Raw genomic sequence first — 15471 nt, forward strand, 5'->3', positions numbered from 1 at the left:
GTGAAGACAGGCTGACCCAAAAAGGAGAGAGGCTCAATCTTGGCTCCTCTTTTTATAAAAATGTTTTGTCTCCTCCCCCTGAGTCTGTCCTATATAAATTGGGCTAGCCAGGAGGTCTGTTTCACCTGTGGTGCTCAGTCTGGTCCTTGGATTTTCTTTTGTTCCATTTTCACGAGCTTTTTCCTTTCTTTGTCTTTTAGCCACTGTCATTTTGGGCTCTTTTTTCCTATTCTAACTACCTAACAATCCCCCCTCAAGAGATGGGAGGCCCAATTCTTTGGGAATAGGGGCATCGAGGTCTTTCTGGCTACTTCCTGCTGAGCTGGGATGACGAGGGGCATTGGGCCTCCCTCTCTTGCTAATCTCAAGCCTCAGAGTCCTTATAGCAGTGTCCATCTAAGGGTGAGTGATATTTTCTGTGGTTGGGTGTAGTTTTCTATATCCTTGTTGAACTGGCATTGCATGTTGTAGCTTGTTGACCTGGGCAGACAAAATGGGTTAGACAATTGATAATACATGGAGCAATCATAAGCAGCATTAATATGGTGATAACATGGGTTCATAGGGGCATTAGCCAACTCCAAATTCCCCTTCGCCAGGAGAAGGATCCCCCAAGGAGAGATTGTAGCCACCCTGAGGACTTTCCAGCTCGTTTTTTGAGATCCTGTAGGATCTGAATGTTTTTCTTGAGGACTGTGAGACTTTCTTAAACTTCGCTGGAGGTATTTACCCAGCAACAACACATCTCACTCAAGATGACTCAAGTCCCTCCTTGTTCAGGGATCAGGAAATCTATCTCCTGTCTGTTTTGGAGTACAACCTCTGCCAAGCTATGTCGGCTCTTTAGAGCTATCCTGAGAAATCTTATTCCTGGAAACTTAAATTGAGCATGTTCATTAGAATGACACTCACTTGTAGTCCTGGATAGGTATCTGAGGTTTCCCAGGGGCTCACAGGTGTACTGAGTGCTGTTTTCTTCTACAGCTTGACTCATGAGTAGTGAATCCAAGAGTTGTGCCCTGGTACCTTGTCTGCTGTGGGGGTAGAAAGTATTACAGGGTAGGGGCTGGAGTTGAGCCTTTGGGGACCCATCTTTCCAGACTTTAATTAGGACTTGAGTCCCTGGAGCATATAGTGTTGGCTCTTTAGAATCTTTTAGGTCCAGGTTGACATCCCACAAGGGTATTTCTTGTTGGAATTGCCCAGTGGCCATGGTGTAAGACCAGAGGCTCTGAGCCTCTGGATTAGGAAGAGGTCATTGATATAAATAAAATGTTTCCCATATAGCATCCCATAAGGACTAAGATCAAGCTCTTCCTTAGGGGCAATATGGGTGTGGAGGAGAGATATGGGTAAAGCCTCCTTCCATCCAAGGGAAGTCTCCTGGGTTATCTTTGTTATCAGTGATTTTAAGAATTGGTTGGCTCTTTCTACTTTTCCTGAAGACTGAGGCCTCCAGGCACAATGGAGGTAATAAGTAATACCCAATGCTTAAGAGACCCCTTGGGTGACCTTAGAAGTAAATGATGTCCTATTGTCACTTTGTAATGACCTGGGCAGACCAAATCTCGGAATAATTTCTTGGAGCAGTTTTTTTTTTTTTTTTTTTTTTTTAACTACTTCCTCAGCCTTCTCAGTCCAGGTGGGAAAACCTTCAATCCACTCTGTGAATGTGTCTATCATGACTAGTAGGTATTTATACTCTTGAGAAACTGGCATCTGGGTGAAGTCCATCTACTAGTCCTCTCCTGGGTATGTCCCATGCTCTTGGACAGGCTGGGCCAACTGGAGTCTTCTAGCTCCTTGGAGTTTAATTGGCAAGTGGGACAAGAGGAGACCACTTGACTTATAGTCATTTGGAGGCATGTTCCTCTGAAGGGCCTTTCTAATAATCTTTGGAGGGCCTTCTCCCCTAAATGAGTGGTGGCATGTAAGGAGTTAACCAACTTCCACTGGAGGTTCCCAGACAGAAAAAAGAGTCAAGGAGTCCCTGTTTTGGAACCACCCCATATGATCTTCTTGAAAGCCCTCAGTCTTAGCTTTAAGAGTCTCACCTTCAATATATGAAGGAGTTTCTGGCAAATTAGTCTGTGGAACTAAGGTGGCAAACCCTATTAGGTCATTGTTCTGTAATGCTGTTCTCTTAGCTGCCTGATTGGCTGCTTGGTCCCTTGCACCACTTCCATGCTCCCTTTTTGGTGTCCTCTGCAATGGGAGACTGAAATCTCAGCAGGCAGATGGACTGCCTCCAAGAGCCTAAGGATTTGATCACCATACTTGATTCAGGACCCTGGGATGGTCAAGTGGCCTCTTTTTTTCCAAATAGCAGATGTGCATGTAGCACCAGAAAGGCATACTTGGTGTCCGTGTAAATGGCTACTCCTTTTCTTTTTCCCAGCTCTAAAGCTTGAATCAGGGCTATGAGCTCAGCCAATTCGGCTGAAGTACCGGTAGCAAAGATTTAGCCTCTATGGTCTCAAAATTGGAGACTACTGCATATCTGGCTCTTCTTTTTCCATCCAAGACAAAGCTGCTTCCATCAGTGTGCCAGATTTGCTCAGGATTGGTCAGAAGATCTTCTGACAGTCTCTCTCGGGGCTTTGAACAATGGTCCAAAGTTTCTAGGCAAGAGTGAAGGGAGAGAGCCTTTGGGGGTAGACAGGAGGATAGCTGGGTTAAGAACCTCACAGGGGGATAGAGTCAGGCCTGTATTTTCCATCAGCACTACTTGATATCTGAGGTGATCAGACACCTATAAATGGCTTCTCCCATTCAGGAGTTGTTTCATTTGGTAGCTGGTAAAAATAGTTTGCCACCAAAATAGAGTTTTAAAGCATCTTCTATCAGGACTGTGATAGCTGCAAGATTTCGAAAGCAGAGAAAGATCTCTTCCCAATAAGGGAGGAGGACACTCAGTGACCACCAGAAACTGGTGGGAAGTTTTTGTCCATCCAAGCAACAAAGAAGTGCTCAGGTGAATCTTTTTGTAATTGTTTTTCCTGCAGCACCCAAAATGGTACAAGTTTGGGAGGAGAAGGCTCTGGAGTAGGAGGTAAAGACAGAGTAGGACAGACCTACCTGCCACATCTTGCTGCACCCTTGGCTCCAGCCCCATGATGATTATTTGTGACAAGTGGGCTGGCTGGAGTGGGCCACTTCAGTCCTGTCAAACAGTCATCGTGAGGGAAAGCTTGGCGCTTAACCTTGAGGCTCTTGGGTCCCGAGGGCAGTGTACTGCCCAGTGTCCCAATTGATGGCATTTGTAGCAAGCCATTTTAGGGGACTTGCTGTGGTTTGGACACTGTTTGGCCCAAGGTCCTGCCTGTGTACAGATTAGGCATTTACCTCATGCCTTGTCCTTCAAGGACTCAGGGTTTGCCATAGGGCTTCCCTGGAGGGCAGCCAACATCTGGGCATGCCTTGTCTCTTTCCTTTTCTCCCTTTCCTGGGCCTTGTCCTCCCTCTCCTGTTCTGTTATAAAATATATTGGTGGTTGTCTGGACCATCTCATCTAAAGAGGCAGCAGGGTCCTGCTTCTCTAGCTGTTGTAACTTCATCCTGATGTCTGATGCACCTTGGGAAAGGAATTTGTCCTTTAAAATCACCTGTCCCTCGTAAGAGTCTAAGTCCAGATTGGTAAACTTTTAGAGGGCCTCTCTTAGACTTTCCAGAGAGGCAATGATGTTCTTGTTGGACTCCTGAGTTATTTCTGAGACCAAGCACATTCCCACAACTAATAGGCTTCCTTCTATTTCCATGGGTGGACTTCCTTAGGGGTGAGTTTTTCTGAAGCTTATCCTACCCGGTACTGTTGCAACCTGAGAGCCAGGCATCCTCGGGTCAGGTGCAGAGCCCCAGGCGGGTTGAGGCGTGATAGCCTCCTGGAGGTCAAATCCCTGGGCAGTTCGAGGCAAGTCAGCCCCCTGAGAATTGGGTTCCTGGGCAGGTTGAGCATGTCCACTTCCTGGGACCCTTGGACTGGAAGATCCCTGAGTAGGTTGAGGCGTGAGAACCTCCCGAGGACCTGGTCCCTAGGCAGGTTGACCTCCTGGGACCCCTGGACTGGCGGATTCCTGAGCAGGTTGAGGTGTGACAGCCTCCCAGGGACCATATCCCTAGGCATGTCAAGGCAGGTTGACCTCCTGGGACCCCGGGCTGGTGGATCTCCAAGTAGGCTGAGGTGTGACAACCTCCCAGGGACCATATCCCTAGGCATGTCAAAGCAGGTTGACCTCCTGGGATCCCAGGCTGGAGTTGGGCATCCCTAAGGTCTCCAGTGTGACTAGTGCTGGGTAGGATTAAGGGGTTGTAATCTTAACTCGTTGACAGTTTCTCCACCACAGATGGGAATAGGTACCATGATGTAAAGCAATCCAAGCTTGTGGCCTGAGACTGGGAACCTGGCAAAATAGCCATAAGCCTTATCCTCTTATTCCTCTGAGATAATAAAATTTCCTCACTGATTTCCTCCTCTCGTCCACTATAAGAGCAGTTTAGGGTGTTTCCAATGGTAAACATTTCATTGTCATAGACCCACTTTAGGTAATAACACAAGTAATGACAAAGGAGTGGGTTATCTGGTCCTGTTAGGGGCATTAAGAATATTTTAATAATAAGCTTGGTGGAGAGATGTCACCTACAAGGGGGCAGGGTCTTGGTTATAGGAGTTAGTAAGTGGCTTAAGGACAAATTGATAATAGGCAACAGACCAGATGTTCCATAAAAGTGGAGTGGAGATTTGATCAAGGGGTATGTTTGTAACTTTAGGAGAAGGATGGTAAGGGTTTGGGCCCAAACAGCCTGCAGGGCTAACTCCCAAAGTGATAAACATTGTCCCTGGAAGCCCAGTTGCCTTTGAAGGGATGCCACCAACAGATGGACTTCTGGCAGGTATTGTGTGCCTGTCACCCACCCTAATGGGTCCACTAAGGCTCTGTTGTCACACATGTTGTAGGAAACTTGGAAGATGAAGGCCTGAATCTCTAGGATTGTATATTATACAGTATTTCCCTCCCAAGGGCCAGCTGTTTTCTGGTTGTCCTGCCAGAAGATTATAGATGCAATATTGTGGGCCTAGATGGGCCTCCTGAAAAGAGCACGAAATAGGACTGAAGGGGGCAGGGCACAACTTTTGAAAGAATAACATAGCCCAAGGGCATAGCATAAAATGATTAACATCAAATGGGTCCAAGATAGCAGACAAGTCAAATTTAACTAAACCTTGATCCTCAGTCTGCAAGCTAAATAACATACCCAGAGGCACCAGGACAGTTCCAAGGCACTATCAAAAGACTGAGGACTGAGTGGTTCCCCAGTTGTTGGAATGATCTTCCCACTCATTAGCATATGAAATCACCCAGCTCACAAAAACTAACCTTACATTTCATGGCTGCCACACTCACCCTCTGTGATGGCACACACTCTGTGGACTGTGCTTCTGTCTGAATCCAAACAAATCTACCTCTTACCTATCACTGTGTCTCTCGTTGAGTTCTTTTTGCAATGAGATATCAAGAACCTGAGCTTCATTAGGTCCTGAAACCAGGCACCATGGGCTTTGGCCTTGCTGAAGTCCCGGTAGAACCCAACTGAGTGACTGAGCATAGCATAGGGTACCTGCCACATGCGTTTGAGTCCCAGTCTTAGGTAAACAGTTTCAAACACAACTTTCAGAAATGGAAAGATGATGACCAGCTCTATACTTTGTAAACAGTGGTGTAGATGGAGAGAGGAGCTGAAGGATGGGAGGAAAAAGTAGTGGGGAAAACGTGCCAAGGAACCCCTTTCAAAACTTGCTGGAAAATCTGCTAAATACCTGACCTGTGCACACAATTTTCATTGGCCTGATCCTTGGAACAAAGGAGGTTAAAGACAGAAGAATCCTCACCTGCTTGGGCAACAGCTACTAGGGCACAGCAGACAGTGGAGCCTTTGGGACACAGTGGGGAGTAGACCCTGCCAGAGTCCCTCAGTTGCACCCACTGCTGCTCGTCTGTTCACAGGGGGTTTGAGGAAACAAGAAATGAGAGATTGTAAAGGAATTAAGAAACTGAGACTGAGCTCGGTGAACTTTCTGCCATTTGTTCTTGTCCCAGTTTCCAGCGTGCTAGGCTTCTTGTTACTTCCACTGCACTGGATTTCCTTTGCATTCAGCTTCCACCACGTGAGCTTTCACCAAGTTGGGCTTCTGCTGTGCTTGGTCTCTGCCTCGCTGGGGCTGAGCTGGGGTTGTTTCAGCCAGGTTAAATCCAAGACATGTCGGATTTAAGGCACCAGATATGTCGAGGGAGTGTGTAATTTTCTTGGTTCTGTCTCACCACAGCAAAGATTTGAAATGGCGGACCTGTGTTACAGCTCTGTTACAGCTTAGTTTTATTTGGCAAGCAAAAGATAGTACATCCTCGAGGCATGAGGGTTGGCTGACCCAAAAAGGAGGCAGGCTCAGTCTTGGCTCCTCTTTTTATATGTTTTGTCTCCTTCCCCTGAGCCTGCCCTATGTAAACTGGGCTAGCCAGGAGGGCTGTTTGTTTCACCTGAGGTTCTCACTCCATCTGCAGATTTTCTTTTGTTCCATCTTTGCGGACTTTTTCCTTTCTTTGTCTTTTAGCCACCACCATTTTGGACTCCTTTTTCCTATTCTAACTGCCTAACATAACCATAGTTATTCAACCTGTTACTGAATCACAAGTCTCTATGCCTGACACACAGTGAGGCCCATCAACACTAAAACAGAGTTTAGAACAGAGAATGGCTTATTACAGATTCATACAAGGGTATGGGTGGCTGATGCCCTAAGAATCCCAAAGTTACTGAAAACTTTGAGCAAGCCCCTTTAAAAGCAAAAGGTGAGGGATGGGTGTGGTTGTTGCAAATTTCTTGCTGTAGGATCTTCTTGAGATCAGGTCATGGCAGACGTTCCTGTAGATCCCTACCAAATGAATTTTATTCTCTGTCCTGAAAGAAAGGGTAAAGTCCCAAGGCATAGCTTTCACCCTCCAAGGTCCCAGTCCTGGCTAAGAGGAGGCAGATCTCAGTTGGCAATTCCTTCAGGCCAGGTTCCGACACCCTACCCAGTTGTCATCCCTGAGGGAGTGAGGCACCCAGCCCAACTGGCCCTCAATCTATTCAGGATGCCCAAATGGGAAAATCATGTCTCAGAGACTGTGACCAAAACAGATGGCCACTGCTATTAGGTCTCAGAGACAGGGATGGGGGAGAGGTTCACCGCTACCTCAATACCTGGGTCAATACCTAGTGGAGGGCCTTGGCAAGGGCTCTGGGGCCCTACAGGACACAGTCCCCAGTCTGTTCCCTGGGCCTTCCAGCTCACCCATTGGCCCAAGGCTGGATGAGCTGGAGGGCCTCCAGGAGAAGACCTGCATCTGCCTCTTACCTCACTCACCACCCAGTGACCACCACACCACTGAGCCTTGGCTGAATCACTTCCCTAACAGTCCCTCATTAACACTTACTTGTAGGCAGGGCCCACTGTGGCTCTGAACAGTGGCTGAGCAGGACAAGTAATGGTCACTGATTGACAGTTGGTTGCTTGTGGGCGGGGCCCACTGAGGCATCGAACAATGGCTGAGCAAGACCTACTGCCTGGTAACAGAGTGCCGAGTAATGAGGCACAGCAATGGCTGCCTACTAAGGGCTATGCCTGCCCTGCTCTGGTACACCCTCTGATCTGTTTTCTTTCTGTAATTTTACCCTTTTCAGAATGTCACATGGAATTATGTATATCTCCTGGGTTTGGCTTAGCAAAATTCATATAAGATTCATTTATGTTGTAGCTCCCCACTTTTTTTTTTAGGTCAGCTCCTTTTCTCCCACTTTTTTCACTTCATTCAGTATTGCTATATTATTATGTTGTTCAAAGTGTTCTATGTTTGGGCACTGAGAGCTATCATAGGTTAGCTTTTGGATCATCTTAATATATTCTTATATACTTCCCTTGTAGCTCAGTCGGTAAAGAATCTGCCTGCAGTGTAGAAGACCCGGGTTCCATCCCTGGGTTGGGAAGATCCCATGGAGAAGAGAACGGCAACCCACTCCAGTATCCTAGCCTGGAAAATCTCATGGACAGAGGAGCCTGGTGGGCTGCAGTCCATGGGGTCGCAAAGAGTTGGGCACGACTGAGCGACTAACACTAACACTAACATATTCTTATCATTTAAAAAAAAATAGTTTTCTTTTTCCTTCAGCTGCACTGCATGGCATGTGGCATCTTAGTTCCTGACCAGGGATCAAACCTATGCCCCCTGTATTGGAAGTGCAGAGTCTTATGCACTGGATCACCAGAGAAGTGCCAAAGTTAGCAGTTTTTATTGAGATATAATTCATGTAAAATACAACTCATTCATTTAATGTGCACAATTGTACCATTCAGTCATTTTTAGTGTATTCACAGATAAGAGTGATCATCACTACAGTCAATTATAGAACACTTTCATCAACTCAAAACAAATTCCATATGCTTTAGCAGTCATCCCCAGTGCCTTTATCCTCCAGTCCCATGCAACTACTAACCTACTGTTGTTTCTATATAAATGGGATCAAACAATGTATGGTCTCGTGATTGATTTCCTTCACATTTGCTTAATGTTTTTCAAAATTCATCCATGTTTTCGTATGTATTAATACCTCATTCTTTTTTGTGATTGAATAATATTCTGTTGTGTGGAATATTTTTGTTTTATGCCACATTTTCTTTATCCCTTCATCAGATGATGGACATTTGGGTTGTTTCCATCTGTTTGCTATTGTGAATAACATTGCTATAAATATTCATGTATAAGATTTGTTTGAACATGTTTTTGTTATTCTTGGGGATTTACCTAGGAATTGCTGATTCTCATGGTAATTCTATGGTTAATATTTTGAGGAACTGCCACTTTTTTTTCACAGTGACCACCATTTTTCATTGTCACCTGAAGTGTATGATGGTTCCTATTTTTCCATCTCCTTACATACACTTAAAAAAAAATTTATTTTGACTGTGCCACATGGCTTGCATTCCCAAGTAACTTTGCAAGGATGCTAAACATTTAAGTCAACCTACAAAATAGTCCTGACTAGGACAGCAATTGTCTAAAAGATAATACCTCAGAGGAAATGGTTAAAACCTGAGGTTTTTATGGGGAATGTTACCTCTGACAGATGGTTCCAGGCAGTCAACAAGGCCCAGCTCCTCCCCAGGGCCAGGCTCTGAGTGGCATCTTCTGAGGTCCTTATTGGGCATGCACTTCCTGACTGCTGCTCAATGTCTCTGCTTTAAACCAATTATCCATTCCTCCTCTCATATGTGATGGCAGATGTGCCATCATTTAATATGGCATTCTTATTAATAAGGCATCATTAATATGGCAATATCTCAATGGCCATCATTTAAATATGCCACTGAGATCTGCAGATTACCAGTCTGTGTTGAGTACCTTTTGCCATATAAAGGTGCAGATTGTCAAACTGGAAATGGTCCAGAAAGTCATACATGTGAAATGGATTCATGTGGCTCGAGCTGGTTGGTCAGGAACCTCCAGAAAATGTCAACAGTGGTAAGGTGCTGGATAGTCCCCAGAAAAAGTCAAATACTGAACCTGGCATCTGCCAGGAGTGGGCAGGGAGGCCTTGCTCCATGTAATGTGGGCTCACCACCGAGAGACAAATGCAGGTCCAGGGCTGCTGCTCCTTAAAAGCACTCTAGCCTCACAGACACCCTTACCCCACCCAGCCTGCCCAGCCCATTTCCAAGGTTGCCTGCACTGCCTTCCTTCACACATGCTCACATGGCACGTGTGTGTCCACAGGCCCTCAAATGGCTGGTCCAAGCCTGGTTTTGACAGGGGTCACAGGAGTGGCATGCAGCAGTAGCTTCTGCATCAGAAACAGTCTTTTCCCTTTATGCCCAGTCTGTGGAGGTAGACATGTTGCCATGTTCAGAAAAGCGATGAATCCAGCAACATTTGTTGCAACCTGGATGCTGGGAGCTGATTCCAGTTGGTCTTAGAGAGAGAGTGAGAGCTCTTTGTGGGCATCTACATGATTGAAACAGGTCCATCATCACCTGCAATTTGTTTCCTGTTTACCAATTTCCTGGCCCCAAAGAGAGTTTCTTTACTGGGTTAAAAAAAAAAAGGAAAGAAAAGTCTTCATTCTGCCCACAGTAGGAGCAACCCTAAGCCCTTTCAGTCTGCATAGTTGGTCAAGCTGGTTCTGAGGCTGTTAGTGGACAATATTGAGTTTCAATCTAGTTGGAGCATTAGTAAACCAGGACCTAGCAGTCATAGAATCATCTGTGAAATGAAAGCCCCAAAGAGCTGGTGACTTAGGGCTTTTTTGAGGCAGCACAGAGGGAGATAAAATTTCCTCCACAGAGATGCTACAATTAAAGCTGAGATGCTACTGCATTTTTCAATGTACATATCCATTTCACAGGTGAAGGTTTCTTTGGTCCTTTCCCACCTTATCCATCATGGATTCGAGGTTCAGTTCAGTTCAGTTCAGCCGCTCAGTCATGTCCGACTCTTTGCAACCCCATGAATTGCAGCACGCCAGGCCTCCCTGTCCATCACCAACTCCCGGAGTTTACTCAAACTCATGCCCATCCAGTCGGTGATGCCATCCAGCCATCTCATCCTCTGTTGTCCCCTTCTCTTCCTGCCCCAAATCCCTCCCAGCATCAGGGTCTTTCCCAGTGAGTCAACTCTTCACATGAGGTGGCCGAAGTATTGGAGTTTCAGCTTCAGCATCAGTCCTTCCAATGAACACCCAGAACTGATCTCCTTTAGGATGGACTGGTTGGATCTTCTTGCAGTCCTAGGGACTCTCAAGAGTCTTCTCCAACACCACAGTTCAAAAGGATCAATTTTTCAGCGCTCAGCTTTCTTCACAGTCCCACTCTCGCATCCATACATGACCACTGGAAAAACCATAGCCTTGACCAGACGGACCTTTGTTGGCAAAGTAATGTCTCTGCTTTTTAAAATGCTATCTAGGTTACTCACCCCCAAAATGAACATAGGAGGCTGGAGACTCACGAGGTCTGTAAGAATCAGGAATTTAGTTGGACAACAGCTCAGTGACAAGGTATTGTAATAGCTGTAGTAGCCATGCCAAAACCCAAAGTCCAAAACCATGAGAAATACTAGTCCCTTTACCAGAGGTTACAATAGGCAAAATACATCAGTGTCAGAACCTTGTACCATCTCCAATTTCTAAAGAATTCAATAAAGTGAGGGGAACTCGTATTAAATTATGACCTGATCACTGGTGGCTAATGACAAGGAAGTCAGGCCCAACATTCTTCTCTACCTGCAGCTCTTCAGCCATGGGATGAATATCCTGTGAAACTTATGAGACAGGGAATTAGAGCTTATAATGTTCTACTATAATTCTAATGCAAAAACAACAGTAAAAATGTTCATCAAGGGACTTCCAGGGTCAAGTGGTTAAGATTCCAGGCTTCCAACACGGGGCATGAGTTAGATCCCTGCTCAGGGAACTAAGATCCAACATGCCACATGGATGTGACCAAAAAATTTAAAGAGGAAATAAGTTAAAAAATCTTGTTTTAAAATACTATACATCAAATCTGTCCAAAGGGCCCCACCCACAAAGTCACTTTTACATTTTTTCTTTTTCACTGCATTGTTTCTTTGAACTGGCTTAGTTAGACGCATGTGGTTTTTTTTTTTTTTCTCCTACAGGAACACAGGAGCTTAACATCTACTTGTTGCAGGCATTAACAGCTTCCAGATCTTGCTACCTCTCGGTTGGGGGTTTGAAGGAGAGGATTGAAGGGTGGAAAGTATTGGATGCTAGGTTGAGGAGATGGCTGAAGCAGTTGAGATTTAATTTTTCTCTTTGGTACATATCCCCAGTCTTATCTCCTCCTGTGTGCCTTCTGGCATCTGGGGAGCACTGGGCTCAGGAGCTTTTTCTTTACGCCCCCTTACATGAAGCAGTGGCTCTGCCCTATATTCCACGGCACCTTCTGCATCCCTGTCCAGTGCCTTTTTCCCCCAGGGGACCAGGTAGGGTGGGGACTAGGCTGTCTGTATCCCATACAGCTCTAAAAGTATAAGACTCTCTTCCCTGAGGTCCCCCAGCATATTCAGATTGATCTATTAGGGTCTTTGATCCCCTTAAAGATAGGAAGAACCCATCCCCCATTTGAAGCAGCTGAAGTTAGGCTAGATGGCAGATGAGGAATCAGTGAGACATATAGAAAATACTAGTATCTCCGCACCAGAGAGACACATTTGCTTTCAGGTTTGAGCAGCTGCTTGCCGCTCACTCCACCCAAAGCCCTACAGTAGCAGCTCTGGAGACTCCTCAACTCTTCTTCCACGTCCCACACGAGTTTGGCTTTTGTTGTTAGTCGCTCAGTTGTGTCCAGCTGTTTAAGACCCTATGGACTGTAGCCTGCCAGGCTCCTCTGTCCATGAAATTCTCCAGGCAAGAATACTGGAGTGGGTTGCCATTTCCTTCGCCAGGGGATCTTCCTGACCGAGGGATCAAACTCCGGTCTCCTGCATTGCAGGCAGATTCTTTACCGTCTGAACCACTAAGATTTCTTGTCCCACAAGAAGGAAAGAACAAATAACAAAATCGTAATTCAAGACGCTTGTTGCAGTCCTAATTCCTGGTACACAGTCAGCAACCACCTTTCCTATGTTGTGGCTTTTGATCTATTAACAAGATCTGCCTTTCCATTTGTTTATACTTTTGGTTTTCTTTCATAAGTTGCTGGCTTTACATTAACACCTGAATATTACATTTTCTATGGAGTAATTGTAAATGGTATTGTGTTTTTCAGTTCAGTTTCCATATGCTCCTACTTAGTATATGAAAATGTGATAGGTTTGCCTCCTATGATCTTTTCTGTACTTGCTTATTAATTCTCAAAGATTTCTACAGAGCCTTGAGATTTTCTACATAGACTATATACAATATACAATGTCATCTGCAAACAGGGATAATTTTATTTCTTTTTCCTCCCAAACTGTATGCCTTTTATTGCTTGTGTATCTATATGTATGTTTTATTGTACCATTTAGTACTTCCAGTATTATGCTGAGTGAATAAGCATGGTGAATGATGATGTTCCTGACTTTAGGAGGAAAACATTCAGTCCCTCAACAGTAACTGTGATGTTAAATGTAGGATGTTTTGTAAATAGTCAAGATGAAGTTCCCCTCTACTCCTAGTTTCCTGAGAGTTTTTATCTTTATATCATGAGTAAATGTTGGATTTGATTAGATGCTTCTTCTGAGTCAGATATGATCATATGACTTTTCTTCTTCAGCCTGTTGACATGGTGGATGTCACTGATTGATTTTTTTATCTGAACCAGCCTTCCAAACCTAGAATAAACTCCACTTGATTATGGTATATAATTCTTTCTATACATCATTGGATTCAGTTTGGTAGTATTTTGCTGAGGATTTTTGTGTCTAAGTTCATGTGAAATATTTGTCTATAGTTTTAGTTTTGTACCATCTTGACTTGATATTGATATCAGAATAATACAGATGTCATAAAATGAGGTGAGAAGTGTTCTGTTCCTGAACAATATTATATATAATTGATATGAATTCTTCTTTAAATTTTTCGTAGAATTCTTCAGTGAAATCATCTGGGTCTGGCATTTTTTTTTTTTTTAAGGGGATTTTTAAAAGTACAAATTCAATTTTAAAAAATGGTTATTGGACTCTTCAGATGTCTATTTCATCTTGGTCGAATTTTGTAAGTTTGTTGTTTTTGAGAAAGTGATCTGTTTTTTCTAAGTTTTTGAATTTATGCATATAAAGTTGTTCTCTTATTATCATCTTAATGAGTAAATGAGCTATAGTGAAAGTCCTTGTTTCTTTAATCACATTGATGTTTTATGTCTATTTTTATCTCTGACAGTCTTGCTGGAGGTTTCCCAGTTCTATTGATTTTTTTTTGAGGCACCAGCTTTTTCTTTTTTTTTTTCAGTTGTTGAATTTTATTTATTGTTATTTTTTAATCTTTTGGCCACACTGCGCAGCATGTGGGATTTTAATTCCCCGACCAGGGATTGAACCTGAGTCCCCTGCATCGAAAATGCAGAGTCTTAACCACTGGACCACCAGGGAAGTCCCCAGCTTTTTCTTTCATTGATATTCTCTGTTGCTTTCCAGTTTTCAATTTCATTGATTTCTGGTCTATATTCAGTATTTCCTTTGTCTACTTACTTTGGGTATATTTTGTTCTTCTTTTTCTTAAGTTTCTTGGAGTAGAGACTAACATAATTGATTTGAGATCTTGCCTTGTTCCTGATATAAGCATTTGGTGCTATAAACTTCTCACAACACCACTTTAACTATCTAAAATATTTTGATAGGCTGTATTTTCATTTTCATTCAGTTCTATATATTTTTAAATTTTCCTTTGAGACTACCTATTTAATCAACTGTTATTTAGATATGTTGTTAAAATTTTCAAGTGTTCAGAGATTTTTCTGTTGTCTTTCTGTTATTGATTTCAAGTTTTATTATATTGTGATCAGAGAAGATACTCTGTATAATTTCAGTAATTTTAAATTTTATGAACTTATTTTATGACTCAGTATGGTCTCTCATAGTGAATGTTTCTATGGTACTTGAAAAATATATATATTCTGTTGATTTTGATTAGAGTGTTTTATATATGTCACTTCGGTCCTTTTAGTTGACTGTGTTGTTCTTCTGTATTCTTACTGATTTACTGTTCAGTAATTCTAAGAGTGGGGTGTTGAAGTCTTGAACTATTAATATAATTGTGGATTCATCTGTTTCTCCTTTCATCTCTATTATTTGAGGAGAATATCAATTCAAATGACAGTAAATTTCCAAGTGTCTTTTTTCTCTGTCTGCTTTCAAGGTTTTTTCTTTGTCTATAGTTTTTTTTTTTTTTTTTTTTTTAAATTTAATTATGATGTAACTTGGTATGGATTTCTTTGGGCTTATTTGAGATTTTCTCATTTTATTTTATGATTATGGCTTAATTTTCCACCCCCCCCACCCCCCAATTTATGAAAGCTTCAGCCATTATTTCTTTAAGTACTTTTTCAGTTCCTCTCTCTCCTCTCCTTCAGGGATGTTAGCTCTTTTATTGTTATCTCAGAGATCCTGAGACTCTATTCATTCTTTTTTTTTATGTCAACTGAGTAAACTCTATTGATCTCAGATTCACTGATTCTGTCCTTTTCATTTCCACTCTACTATTGATCCCACACAGCTATTTACAAAATTTAGTTATTGAATTTTTTCAGTTCTCTAATTTCCATTTTCTTCTCTCTCTCTCTCCCTTTCTCTCTCTGTCTTTTTCCCTGTTCCTTCCTCTTTCCCTCTCTTAACTTTTGTCTCTTTGCTAAGATTTTTCTATTTTTTCATTGGGTTTCAGGTATATTTGTAATTTTGATGATAGCTGCTTTAAAATCCCAATCAGACCATTCCAGTATTTAAT

At 43.2% G+C, this 15471-nt stretch overlaps 1 non-coding gene across 1 annotated transcript; it reads right to left on the reverse strand.

The window, feature by feature from the left end:
- Positions 1-14047: 14047 nt before the first annotated feature.
- Positions 14048-14120, reverse strand: TRNAE-UUC (transfer RNA glutamic acid (anticodon UUC)). The gene has a single exon. It is a non-coding gene; the product is annotated as a tRNA-Glu (tRNA).
- Between the last annotated feature and the right edge of the window lie 1351 nt (positions 14121-15471).

Source organism: Dama dama, chromosome 15, assembly GCF_033118175.1.
Source record: "Dama dama isolate Ldn47 chromosome 15, ASM3311817v1, whole genome shotgun sequence".
Lineage (NCBI taxonomy): Eukaryota > Metazoa > Chordata > Mammalia > Artiodactyla > Cervidae > Dama > Dama dama.